Source organism: Dipodomys spectabilis, unplaced genomic scaffold (assembly GCF_019054845.1).
Source record: "Dipodomys spectabilis isolate Male_0828 unplaced genomic scaffold, ASM1905484v1 ptg000051l, whole genome shotgun sequence".
Lineage (NCBI taxonomy): Eukaryota > Metazoa > Chordata > Mammalia > Rodentia > Heteromyidae > Dipodomys > Dipodomys spectabilis.
The window spans coordinates 20,472,400-20,484,625 of NW_024870728.1; the positions used below are offsets into that span (position 1 = coordinate 20,472,400).

General features: G+C 39.1%; 1 long non-coding RNA gene across 1 annotated transcript; it reads left to right on the forward strand.

Moving 5' to 3' along the window:
• The first annotated feature begins 4,431 nt into the window (after positions 1-4,431).
• LOC122107323 lies at positions 4,432-10,477 on the forward strand. The gene is made up of 3 exons (XR_006147343.1): positions 4,432-4,508; positions 5,208-5,251; positions 10,264-10,477. It is a non-coding gene; the product is annotated as an uncharacterized LOC122107323 (long non-coding RNA).
• The last annotated feature ends 1,749 nt before the right edge of the window (positions 10,478-12,226 follow it).

Here is a 12,226-nt window from a genome sequence, read left to right on the forward strand (position 1 = left end):
AAATTAGAAATAAGGACATACAGCAGCTAACAAGAGCTCCCTAAGATGATATTATCTGCTAATTTTCTTACATTACTGCTTAGCACTTTTACCTCTGTCTAAAATATCTCTAAAATTCCAAATACCTGTTAGTGTCCTTATTATCAGATGTCTAAGTCTGGTTAGGCTGGTCTAACAAAACACCACAGACACAGAAGCTAGCAAGCAACAAAAATTTCTTTTCCCACTCAGACTTGGAAGTAAAAAATACAATTATTAGCAGATTCTGTGTCTGGTGAAGGCTCTTTCTCTGATGCGTAGATGGCATTTTCCAGCTGTCCTCACATAGTGGAAAGTACTATTTTACAAGGACAGCAATCTATTAATGAAAGTTCTGTTCTCCAACAATCTCCCAGAAGCCCCACTTCCTCATATGAATTGGGGGTGGGAGGGGAGTGAGGCTATATAAACACAAATATTTACACTATGGCACCATCAGACTGTCATGTATGTAATATACTATAGAGCCGACAAGTTCATTTTCCATAGCATTTTCTCCACTTCAGATAGTTACCCACCATTGAATGTCCTAAAGTGTCATAAACACGCTATTTTAATTCCACAACTCAAGAAAGCCATGGAGAGTTCTGCGAAATTGAGAGCTGGTTTTCTCATACAGATAAAAAGCACAGCATAATTCGGGAGATTTAGCAGTGACCGAATACTTGCTATTGGTTTATTCCTCATTGTTCAAACACTGAACTATAAGGAAGCTATTCATTGTAATTTCCTTTGGGAAAGCCAGCAGGAATTTTTTTTTTAGTATTAAAAAGTGGTTTAAGTTTCTGCTTTTAATGAGGAATAAAAGAGTTTCCCTAGCACTATTCAGGTCAGACAGTTAGAGCTCAGTCCACAGCTGGAAACAAATACTTTTTATCTTCTTCCTGAATCCTCACTACCTCTTAGTCTCTTCAGGGCTGCGTTAACAAAATTATCACAGGATGGACAGCCAACATAAAATAAAAGAATCATTTCTTATACTTATGGAAATCAAGTTGACTTCAGAGTCATTGTCTGGTGAAGACCTGACAGACAGAAGAATAAACTAAGCCAAAAGTTAGCAGAAAGAAGCAATAAGCATCGAAATGAGACATATGAAGTAGCACTAGAAAAATATTAGAAAAGATCAATGAAATGGAAAGTTATATATCTTTTTAGATAAACACAAACTCCTGATGAAGCAAGAAAATGTGCCTTGAAAGTATCAACAGAGCATAGCATTAGGAAAGAAATCCCACAGACATGAAAGAAAATGCTTACTTCCCCGTCCTTATTCTCTTTGTCAGAGAAACACGATTTCAATCAATCTTAACAGTCACTTATATAACCACAAACAAATTACCTAACTTAAGATCACAGTTTTTTCATGGGAAATGTTCATTTAATAGTCTTTTCCCCCCCTCCCCCACAAGGATTTGATAAGGACTATTTGGTTTTTACCCAGGTCACGTGGCAACCTAGTGAGAACTCTAAACTCCTCCCCTTCAAAAATGTTAAAATGACAATATTTTCCAAGCATTTATGACTTCCATGTTCCATGTTTCAGTTTATTTCAAAATCCAGTCTTGGTATGCATGCCACACATACTTGCCATCTACTTCCTTAGAACCAAGTCTCTAGGAATTAATCCTTTAAAGCGAGGAAAGGGGATAAATTGTCCAAAAAGAAATGTACTCTTTATCTGACTTACATAATTATAATTCCTTGTATATCACCTTTATAATAACAATAAAAATTAAATTTTAAAAAGAGAAAACGCTTACTCAGGATCCACAAAGACATCTCCTACTGGATCTAAACTGGCAACCCAGGAGTTGTGGAATTTTCAATAGCAGAAAGATAAAATGCACTCAGAGAATTTAGCCAAAATAGCACCTTGGCTGCTCATGCAAAATCTTGGTGACTCCCCAGTTTGTAAAGGAAAATCAGGCTCTAATAGCTGCCCTCACTGCTAGGCAAAGAGTGAATCAATACAACCATTCTAACAGCTTCTGTAATCACTGAAATGCACTCATCCTTTGATTCAGCAATTCTCATATAAGAAATCTATCATAATGACATCTTTGCTGGAACAAGTGAAATATTTGAGGCTGGCTCATGAACCCAGCAGAGCTAACAAAAAGGGAAGAGAGGTTAACAGTGAACATAGTACAATCACAGAGGTCCTCATATTTCCCTGTGCCACGGGTTTCCTAAAGCTTTGGAGAGAGAAGACTGCTTAATACAGAAGCCAACAAACAGAATAAAAACCATCCTAATAAGTAAGTCACTGAAAGCAGCAGATAGCAATGCCTTATAGGCTGTAAAGAGGAATGAGCCAGGGTATGTGTGAGGTAGAGTTTCTCTACACCTGAGAGAGGTGGTTGCGGGAAGACCTGTCCATGAGATTGGGTTAAAGTTACTATTTAGTCTCTAGAAGCTAGTAAGTAGTAAGTAGCCTGAACCCAAAGCCACACCTGAATGATGATGGTGGAGGTGGGAAAATTGGAAGAGATGAGAGTAAGGGGAACTATCATAGACATGGGAGAATAAAACCACACAGTATAGCTGGAAGAGCCAAGTGGGGTTTTCCGAGCTCCAATACAAGGGTTTGTGGAGGAACTAGCCTTCTCCAACTCTGGTAAAGAACAAGAAGAGTATTCTAATATACCTACAGAATATAACGAACAGTTAATTTAAAAAGGGAATTTTATAGTGATAAGTGGCTACAATACAAAAGATCGTATCTAAATAATCTGTCTTAAAAGAAACTTGAGAAAGAATAAACTCAAAGTTAACAGAAAGAGATAACAAATGTCAGAGACAAGGTGAGTGAAATTGAACAACAACCAAAAAAGAGAAAAGATGGTGAAACTAAGAGCTGGTTTGCTGAATAGATAAACAAATTTGACAAAGCTTTAGTTAAAGAAAACATGAAAGACTAGAACAAGATTATAGATGAAAGAAAAGGTTGGGCTGGGAATGTGGCTTAGTGGTAGAATGCTTGCCTAGCATGCATGAAGCCCTGGGTTTCATTCCTCAGTACCACATAAACAGAAAAAGCCAGAAGTAGAGCTGTGGCTTCAGTGGTACAGTGCTAGCCTTGAGCAAAAGAAGCTCAAGGACAGTGCCTAGGCCCTGAGTTTAACCCCCAGCAGTAGCAAAATCAAAGAAAAGGAAAGACGTGAGATATGATAACAAAGGGTCATAGGGGGTACTATGAACAACTATGCATCAAGAAATTAGAATGTCTGGAAGAAATGGATAATTCCTAGATATATACAACATACAACATTGTTATATTACTTATGAACTTATAGTTCTATGCATGTTTATAACTTAGGCCAACCAAACTCACCCTCTATTACTCTCCCCTTCTCTCTAGCACAATTTCAACATGTTTCACTGTTAGTTTTCATACATACAATCTACTTCATAATACTCCTTTTCATCCTCTGTGTTAGCCCAACCCCCTTCTGCTGGTATCCATCATGATAGAGCTTGTTCTCTTTCATTGCTTCCCTCTTGATCAACAGCTTTCATGGAGGTTCTTTGCACAGTTTTTACATATACTTGCAATGTGCTTCAAAATTATTCACCTTCTATCTTTTCTTTTACTTTTCCCCTTTTCTTTCTCCTCTTAAGTAATCCTGTAGTTAGCTAGATTCATGTTCTATATTCTAGTTACCTTAAATACATACTTTTTATTTATTGATTATACCTCACTAATGCTGAGTAGGGGACAAACAAGATAAGGCTTCATTAAAAACTGAGAAACAAAGCTGAAATCGGTTGAATGGATATATATATATGTATATATATATATACATATATATATACATATATATATAATAAATTTGACAGAACATACAGTTTATTTTTCCATTTGCAAAAGAATATATAGAAAATATGCTGAGAATAAGTATCAAATCAATAGTTTCAACATCAACATAAATAATGAACTCTCTACATCAGAATGGATGCAAAGATTTATAGAATGCTCATAGGAGCAAAACAACACTCATGATGGAAGCAATTTTATTAATTGCCATTTATGTGTTGACTCAAATAAATTGACAACTTCAAACAAAATGTACATGGGTAAGAATATTGCTTGCTGTGAGTGTTGAAATACTATTATAAATTATATCTCCAGTCTGATAAAGCCATAGACACTCAAATCATACCAAGCCCCTCTAAGAAGTCTTCTATTTCTGAATTCTGAATTACCCTTACAACTAACAACCTAGATCTGGGTAGAGTGGGGAAGGGAAGTGACTAGTGACTAATTGACTAAAATGAAGAAGCAAATCTAAATTATTTTCCTTCCTGACTCTGTACTTCTTAGATTAACACCACTAACTGTTCTATAGAGCTGGAGAAGGAAGTATGCCCTCTGCTTGAACATTCTGTACACAACTACTCATTATACTAGTCATTTTCATCTGAGTAGAGGGTCCTGCAGGACAAAATAGCAACAAGGAGGAAAGGTATGTTGGTTGCTTGATAAAAGTGTTGTGTGACAATTTTATTGTAGATTGCATTGTAAGAATCGTCTTGATTTCAGACTATGGATATTCAAGGGAGATGGGATGATTCAATTGACCAGAATAGTGGATAATCTAAAAAGCTATGAGAACATGAAGGTCGCTCTTAGTTATTTTATTGCTCAGATCCTTTGATAGTCCTGTTATTCATCAGCCTTTTAATTAACTGGGCACAGTGTGTTAAGGTTAATTATAGATACTTTCTTTCATCTAGGTCAAGCTCTACTGTCTCTAAGAACCATTGCTCAATGTTTATGAAGTTACATAGATATCATTTCCTGGTTTTAAGGCTATCAAAACTTCCTCTCCCTACTGTGGCTTTTAATTTATTTTGGTCACTATTGGCAAAAATTGACCAACTTATACTTATTCTACCCTCTTTTCCCCAAATTCAAGATAACTGTTTAAAGAGGAGACAACAAAGGTTGAGAGATAAGTTATGGAATTTTAATACATAAAAAATTTAGCAACTATCAATTGCAATGAAAAAGCAAGGTGAATTTCTGGAAATGCACTGAACAGATGATAAGGTTTTGTGACATTTAACAAGTGACATTTTACAAGTGACATTTAATAAGTACTTTTTGATGTGCTACACAGCTTCATAATGTAGGAATCATTAAGCTCATCTTTTCACCATAGGAAAGTAAAGTACAGAAACGTGAAGCAACCTCAGTCACCCAGCTGTAAGTGGCCACAGCAGCATTTCTACTTTACCTTCTCTACATGTAGTTGGGATATTAGTTGCTGGTAAATAAAGTCTACTTTTACTCTTTGCTCGTGCTTGGAGCCATTGAGAAACAGAAACAGGATCCAAGCAAAGAACCTGAACATATGATGACTGTCCAAGCTGGCACTGAGGGATTCCCAGCCAGGTGGACATGCTAATACTTCACTCTTATTGAGGTAAATGTATTCACGCTACCACAGTAGTACTGTGCACTACACAGGCCTTCCCAGAGGGGCCTGGTCCACCATGGAAAAGCTAGTGGAAGAGACTTGAAAATTTGTCAGACAGATATTGAGAGGGATGTGTTCCCTAACTTGCATGTGCTGTGTGTGTATGTGTGTGTGTGTGTGTGTGTGTGTGTGTGTGTGTGTGTGTGTATGTAAACAAGGCTATAACAATGAATAATGGCTATTTGGATAAATATATTAAAATAGGTATCAAATTAGAGGAGTTAGTTGTAATTATTTTTTGTAATAGTTCAAGAATTGTAATGCTTCTCAGAAGGTGACTTTAATGGTAATCCATTTTTGAACAGAGCAAATGGACCTCAACTCATAGCATGAGTCAAATTAAATACTTAAATAATGTCCTGACAGTTGTCACTAAGAGTGTATTAGTTAGGCACATTCTGCACAGATTTGAGCAGACACACAAGAATTCCCTGTAGAGAGTTTCAAGTTATTTCCCACCAGTTCTCTATCTCCTCTGGGTGCCTCCTTTGTGGACTATCACATAACATATGAGCAGCTGAGTGTGCCTATCTGACAAAGCAAACTATTTTGGGGGGGGGGGGCAGCAAGAACAATGAAAATGTCTTCTCTCCAAGAGCAATACAGAAAGGACTTTCTTAAGAGGCACCAGGAAAATAAAACAGAATGCTTTTATTCCTGTAGTTAAAAGTTCAGCATGGATTTGACTTTGTATTTCTAGTCATGACTGTAGGGATGAGGTCAGAACAGATTTTTTTTTTTTTTTGTCTGGTCGTGGGGCTTGAACTCTGGGCCTGGGTGCTGTCCCTCAGCTCTTCAGCTCAAGGCTAGCGCTCTACCACTTGAGCCACAGTGCCACTTCCGGCTTTTTTCTTTTTGCTTGTGTGGTGCTGAGGAATCGAACCCAGGGCCTCGGGCATGCAAGGCAAGCGCTCTGAGCCACCTTCCCAGCCCCAGATTTTTTTTTTAATAATCAAAACAAATTAGAAAAGGTTGTGTGTCAGGTGACATTGTCCAAAAGAAATGCACTCTTTACTTGTGCCCCTCTGTACATCACCTTTAAAATATTAAAAATTAAAAAGTGTGTGTCTAAATGTTCATCCCAACACATTAAGATGGATCCATTACTACTCCTAATACTTCTCTCCTTTTCTAAAAGTTTTGTTTGAAATAGAATACATACACACCAAAGAAACTTTGTAACCTGTACATATGCTTGTGCCAGGCAGAGATCATAACCCTGGAAGTCCTATTTGTAGCCTCTTCCACTTATTACCCTAATCACAAAAATTTGGTAAGCACTGCCTTGACTTCTAGCAGTGAGCATCAGTCTTGTCTTTTTCTACATAGCAATAAGGTTCCATGCATTTTTATAACTGTTGGCCATGGGGCTTGAACTCTGTGCCTGGGGTCCCTCAGCTCTTCAGCTCAAAGCTAGCACTCTACACTTGAGCCACAGCAACACTTCCAGCTTTTTCTGTTTATATGGTGCTCAGGAATCGAACCCAGGGCCTAATGCATGCAAGACATGCAAGGCAAGCCCTCTACCACTGAGCCACCTTCCCAACCCCACTCCTCTTCATTTGAAGGTCACCAAGGCCTGATTTACCACAATATCAAATATCTTAGGACAAATGGCCACTTATTTATAATTTATCCCAACAAGAACTTATTCAGCTATGACACGATAAGCTGCCAAAGAAGATGAAGGGATAAGAAAATGTATACATGAAAAACACAATTAAATAGTCTCAGGAATATGTTTCACTTTATACTTTCTAAAGTATATTTGAAAACACAAAGATACCTGGAATCTCAGTTAAGAGACCTAACTATCTAATTGGTGGTATTTAAAATGTATAATTTGCCGGGCTCTGGTGGCTCACGCCTGTAATCCTAGTTACTCAGGAGGCTGAGATCTGAGGATCGAGGTTCAAAGCAAGCCCGGGCAGGAGAGACTGTGAGACTCCTATCTCCAATAAACCACCAGAAAACCGGAAGTGGCGCTGTAGCTCAAGTGGTAGAGCACTCGCCTTGAGCTGAAGAGCTGAGGGACAGAACCCAGGTCCAGAGTTCAAGCCCCACAACCGACCAAAAAAAAAAAATGTATAATTTTATATATATATATATAATGTATATATATTATACATTATATATATATAATGTATATATATTATACATTATATATATATAATGTATAATGTTTTAATAATGTGTACATCTTATAAGCTGGGTATAGTGATACACATCTGTAATCCCAGTCCTCTGGAGGTTGAGGCAGAAAATGATGAGGCCAGCCTGGGCTACATAGTGACACTTTGTCTCAAAAAATAAAGGCTGTGGAATCAACGCAGATGAACAATCCAGTGAAGAAGTGGATCAAAAAATGGGGGTACATATCCACAGTGGAATTCTGTGCTTCCATCAGAAAGAGTGGCATGGCCCTATTTGTAAGGAAATGGAAAGACTTGGAAAAAATTACTTACGCAAAGTAAGCCAGATCCAAAGAAACATAGGCTGCATGTTTTCCCTCATTTCTAATCATTACAATGTGCCTATAAATCTACAAGTAAACCCAATGGATAGTAAAAGACGGAAAAATTACACTTGGACATGACAAATGAAACAGGACTCTAAACATTCACACAGTGAGACCGAAGGAGGATATTCTTAAGACAGGATCACAAAGGCTGAAGAGCTATGTGAATATGGTCATATAAGATAATGAGTATTGAAATGAACTCCAAGAAATGAAACAACTGCTTGCAGTTCTTTCTTTCTTTTGTTTTTTTTCGTTTTGCACGGTTTTTTTTTTAATTTCTGTACCCTTTGCCTTGTATATAAGTTTATCTGATTTGTAGAGAGGAAGAAGAAGCACAGAAATAGTGGGACAAAGGGTGAACTAATTCAGCAGTGACACTTCACAGATACTATGTTGGAAACAAACTATACTACTTGGGGGAAAGGGGTTAGGTATGGAAAAACTGGGAGAAAATGAGGGAGGGGTAACACTGTTCAAAAAGAAATGTACTTATTACCTGACTTATGTAACTGTAACTCCTCTGTACATCACCTTAACAATAACAACCACACAACAAAGCATCAAATTCTTCCTTTAGTGACAGTCCTCTTACCTCAGATTTCCCCCACACCATCCTAACCAGCCCCTCTTACCTATAACCTATTTACTCTGCCTTGAGTTGTTTATATAAACAAATTGCTCTTGACTTACTGGTCTGGCAGACATTTTTCCAACTACTGTCTAGCTTGCTGCTGGAACTTATCCCTGAAAGGGGTCTTTTTGTATAAGGCACAGTAAATCCTTTGTTTCAGAGATCTCTCCACCTAAAGAAGTTGATTCAACAATCACCAAGAAAACACACTTTCTGGGGTTGTTTGTTCACACTTTTATTATAGCCCCTCACTCCCAAAGACCCCCAACATGAATTTTCAGGCTGGATTTAGAAGAACGTATCATTTTTGAACATCTTTGATTTAAGTTATCATCACATCTCCAACTAGAAGTGGTTTTAAAAATAAGGTCTTTATAGCCAGGCGCTGGTAGCTCACACCTGTAATCCTAGTTTCGAAGGAGTTTCCTGCCCTTGGACTCTTATCTCCAGTTAAGCACCAGAAAACCAGAAGTAAAGCCGTGGTTCAAAGTAGTAAAGCCTAGCCTTTAGCAAAAAAAAAAGCTCAGGGACAATGCCCAGAACCTGAGTTCAAGCTCCTTGAGAGAGAAAGAGAAGGGGGGAGAAAGAAAGAAAAAGAAAGAAAGAAAGTGAGAAAAAGAGTGAGAAAGAGAAAGAGAGAGAAAGGAAGAAAGGCCTTTTCACAAATAAGAACTTAAACATAAAAAGCACTGTGCCTTTATTTACAGTGTAGCTTCTTTTTTATACTGGAAATAAGTTAGCTAACACATTGCTAGACATATTATCTACTATGACCATGACCAGAGGGGGAAAAGTGATTCTCTCTCCCTTGGGCATCTTGTAGAAAGTGAGGAAAATTTTCCATCAAGTGACCCCTAGGAAAACTGCACCAATGGAGTAACACTTAGGATGTCCCTCAGTACACTCACATCAGCGGTTGTCACCTTCTTACAAGTTCCGTGTAAGAGCCCCGCCCCGCCCCCTTGATAAATGTGAAGGTTAGGGATGACTTAATCTCCTCCTCAGAGATTCTGACTTAATTATCTGGGGGAGTTTTCAAACTTCCTCAGGTGAGTCTAAGCCATGGGCAATGTTCAGACCCACTGGTGCAAATGGAATCCAGATAATCCTACATTTCTCGTCTTCCAGACTTGCCCCAAGGTGCCCAGGCATGCCTAAGTCCTAGAGGAAGGCCAGCATTACCACTCCTCCCTGAAAAGGTCTGGTCCCTTGTGTTCCCAGAAAAGTTTACTGAATTTCATCTTTTATTTTTAAATAAAAGATGATGAAAACCTTGTGCTTGCTACACCATCTACATCCATGCAGTGCTCTCCTCACCAACAAACACAAATGCTGAAAATACCACCCTGCAGTTTAGGAAAGACTCCTCTGCATCAAAACCGGGTTCATGGCTGCAGCCCTGCTAATGAAAGATGAAGAAGAAAGCACTTAATGATATAAATATATCTATATATAGTAGTATATGATATATATATATATAAAGTTATATATAAAGTTGTACATGATATGAAGCCTTTGAAGACTGGCATCTTGGCAATTCAGAAAGCAATCAACGCACTTTCTCTCTCCTATCTCCCCTGAAACAGGCCATAAAAACAAATGCCTTTCTGACCTTCCCATGAAGCCAATCCATGAAGCCAAGAACTCTGTGAGAGGTATTTTCCTTGGTCCAGGAGAAGCATACAGAGACTCAGAGAAGCCTTTGAGCAATCAGGCCTCGTCAAGGCCAGTTTACTACCATGAGATCACAGTCTCTTGTGTAATTCTATTTCACAATAACTGTCCAGTCTCTATCTAAACTGAGCATAAAAATACACAGTTGCCTGTCTGTTCATTTCATTGCAAAAAGGCTCCCATGTCATGTAACACTTGTAGCAAATAAATGTGATTTTTTTTTTCCTGTTCATCTGTTCATTGTTAAGAGAGTCCTCAGCCTCAATTCTAGTATTATTTGAGGAAAAGCTATTTTTCCTCCCCTACATAATGAAAAGAGAAGAGTAGAAGTGAGGCTTATGAGCTGTAGTAACAAGCAGCCAGCCCAAGAAAATTAAGAATAATGTACTCAGCCTCTGTCAATGGGTGTGGAGGAGGAACTTACAAGCATGATCAGTCAAAGCCTTGTTCTGAGAACAAGGGGAAGCCCCAGAAGGCTGTCAGGAAGCCAACAAGGAGTCAGTGTGTGAGAACAGGGACCACTGGATAGGAGAGAGGTGCTGATGGTTTGCACTGGGTGATGGCTCAGGGTTTTCCCTGCTGTGTGTCCATAGTTACCACTCAGCATCTTTATTCTAAGGGCTTCTCTGGGGACCCAAAGTATGGGGGAGTTGGACATCCACCAGTTTCTCCAGCAATAACCTGGCCAGTCAGCAGACACCTACATCTGCAGCCACACAGTATTAAAACAAAACAAGACACCAACAAACACAGGGAAGTGACTTCATCTCAATTTTCTGATTAATCATTTAGCTTGGGACACCTAAGTCAACTGGGTAAAAAGATACCTGAGCTGCAGGTCAGGATCACAATCCTGTCTCAAATGCATGACACCCCCTCCCCCACCCTTACAGGGTGTGTGGGTGGAGGTTTATAAGGAGTATTTTTAAAACCTTATTTTCATCCAATCACCACTTCCTAGCAACCAGGAGGGGGCGTGGGGAGGGGTGGGGTGGGGGGTGCTCTTTGGCTTTCCAGATGTCGGTGAGTGGCCAGTCCAAGCTGTGATTTTGCCGAAGCAGGTTCAGCCTCCATCTCCAGAAGCAGAAAAAGAACAAAAGCTCCCACCAACCAGTGGTCTCAGTGAGTGGAATTCTCCAAGGGGGATTTGCTAAGAGCGGGGACACATAATAATAACACGGTGGGGAGAGCTGTGTCACCATTTGTGGAGGAGCTGTGTCACCATTGCAGGGATGTGCAGGGGTTCTGCGTGCTGTGTGCAGATATTCCTGGTGCATGGAATTCCTCAAGCATGTGGGAGCTGTGGATTGGGGCCTGCTGGGGGTGGGGGGGAGTGGGCTTTCAAGCCTGAAGCATTGATACCTGACCGGCTGTCTTTTGTGTGGAAAAGAGTAGTCTCTTTTAAGAAGGAAAAGCTGCCAACTGCATGTTAACCACTGAATTCTGCAGTTACAAAGAACCTCTCCAGTTATTTAGTTCTTGTTTTACAGAGAAAGAACAGAAAACAGACCAATTCCCTTGGCCAAGGTGACAGTGGGCGCCAATTGGCAGGGTCTTTGGACCTCCAGCCTAGTAGTTTGGGATTAGAAAGATGGGAGAGATATTCGTGTGTTTAATATTTAAGCCTTTGAATATGATGCTATGTTGAATGGGCTTGATGGGCTAAGAGGAAGCCGGGAGAAGCACAAGCTGTAAATGTTATGCTCCCCAAATCTGAATTTCAAAGACCTTGCTCAGAATTACAAGAACAGGTTAAGGCAAATGCTAAATCTTTCACTTTTCAGATTTTAAAGGTAATGGAACCTACCTCCTGTCAAAGAATTGAGGTAGGACAAAAATATCCTAAACACAAATGTTTTTCTGAATTATTCAATT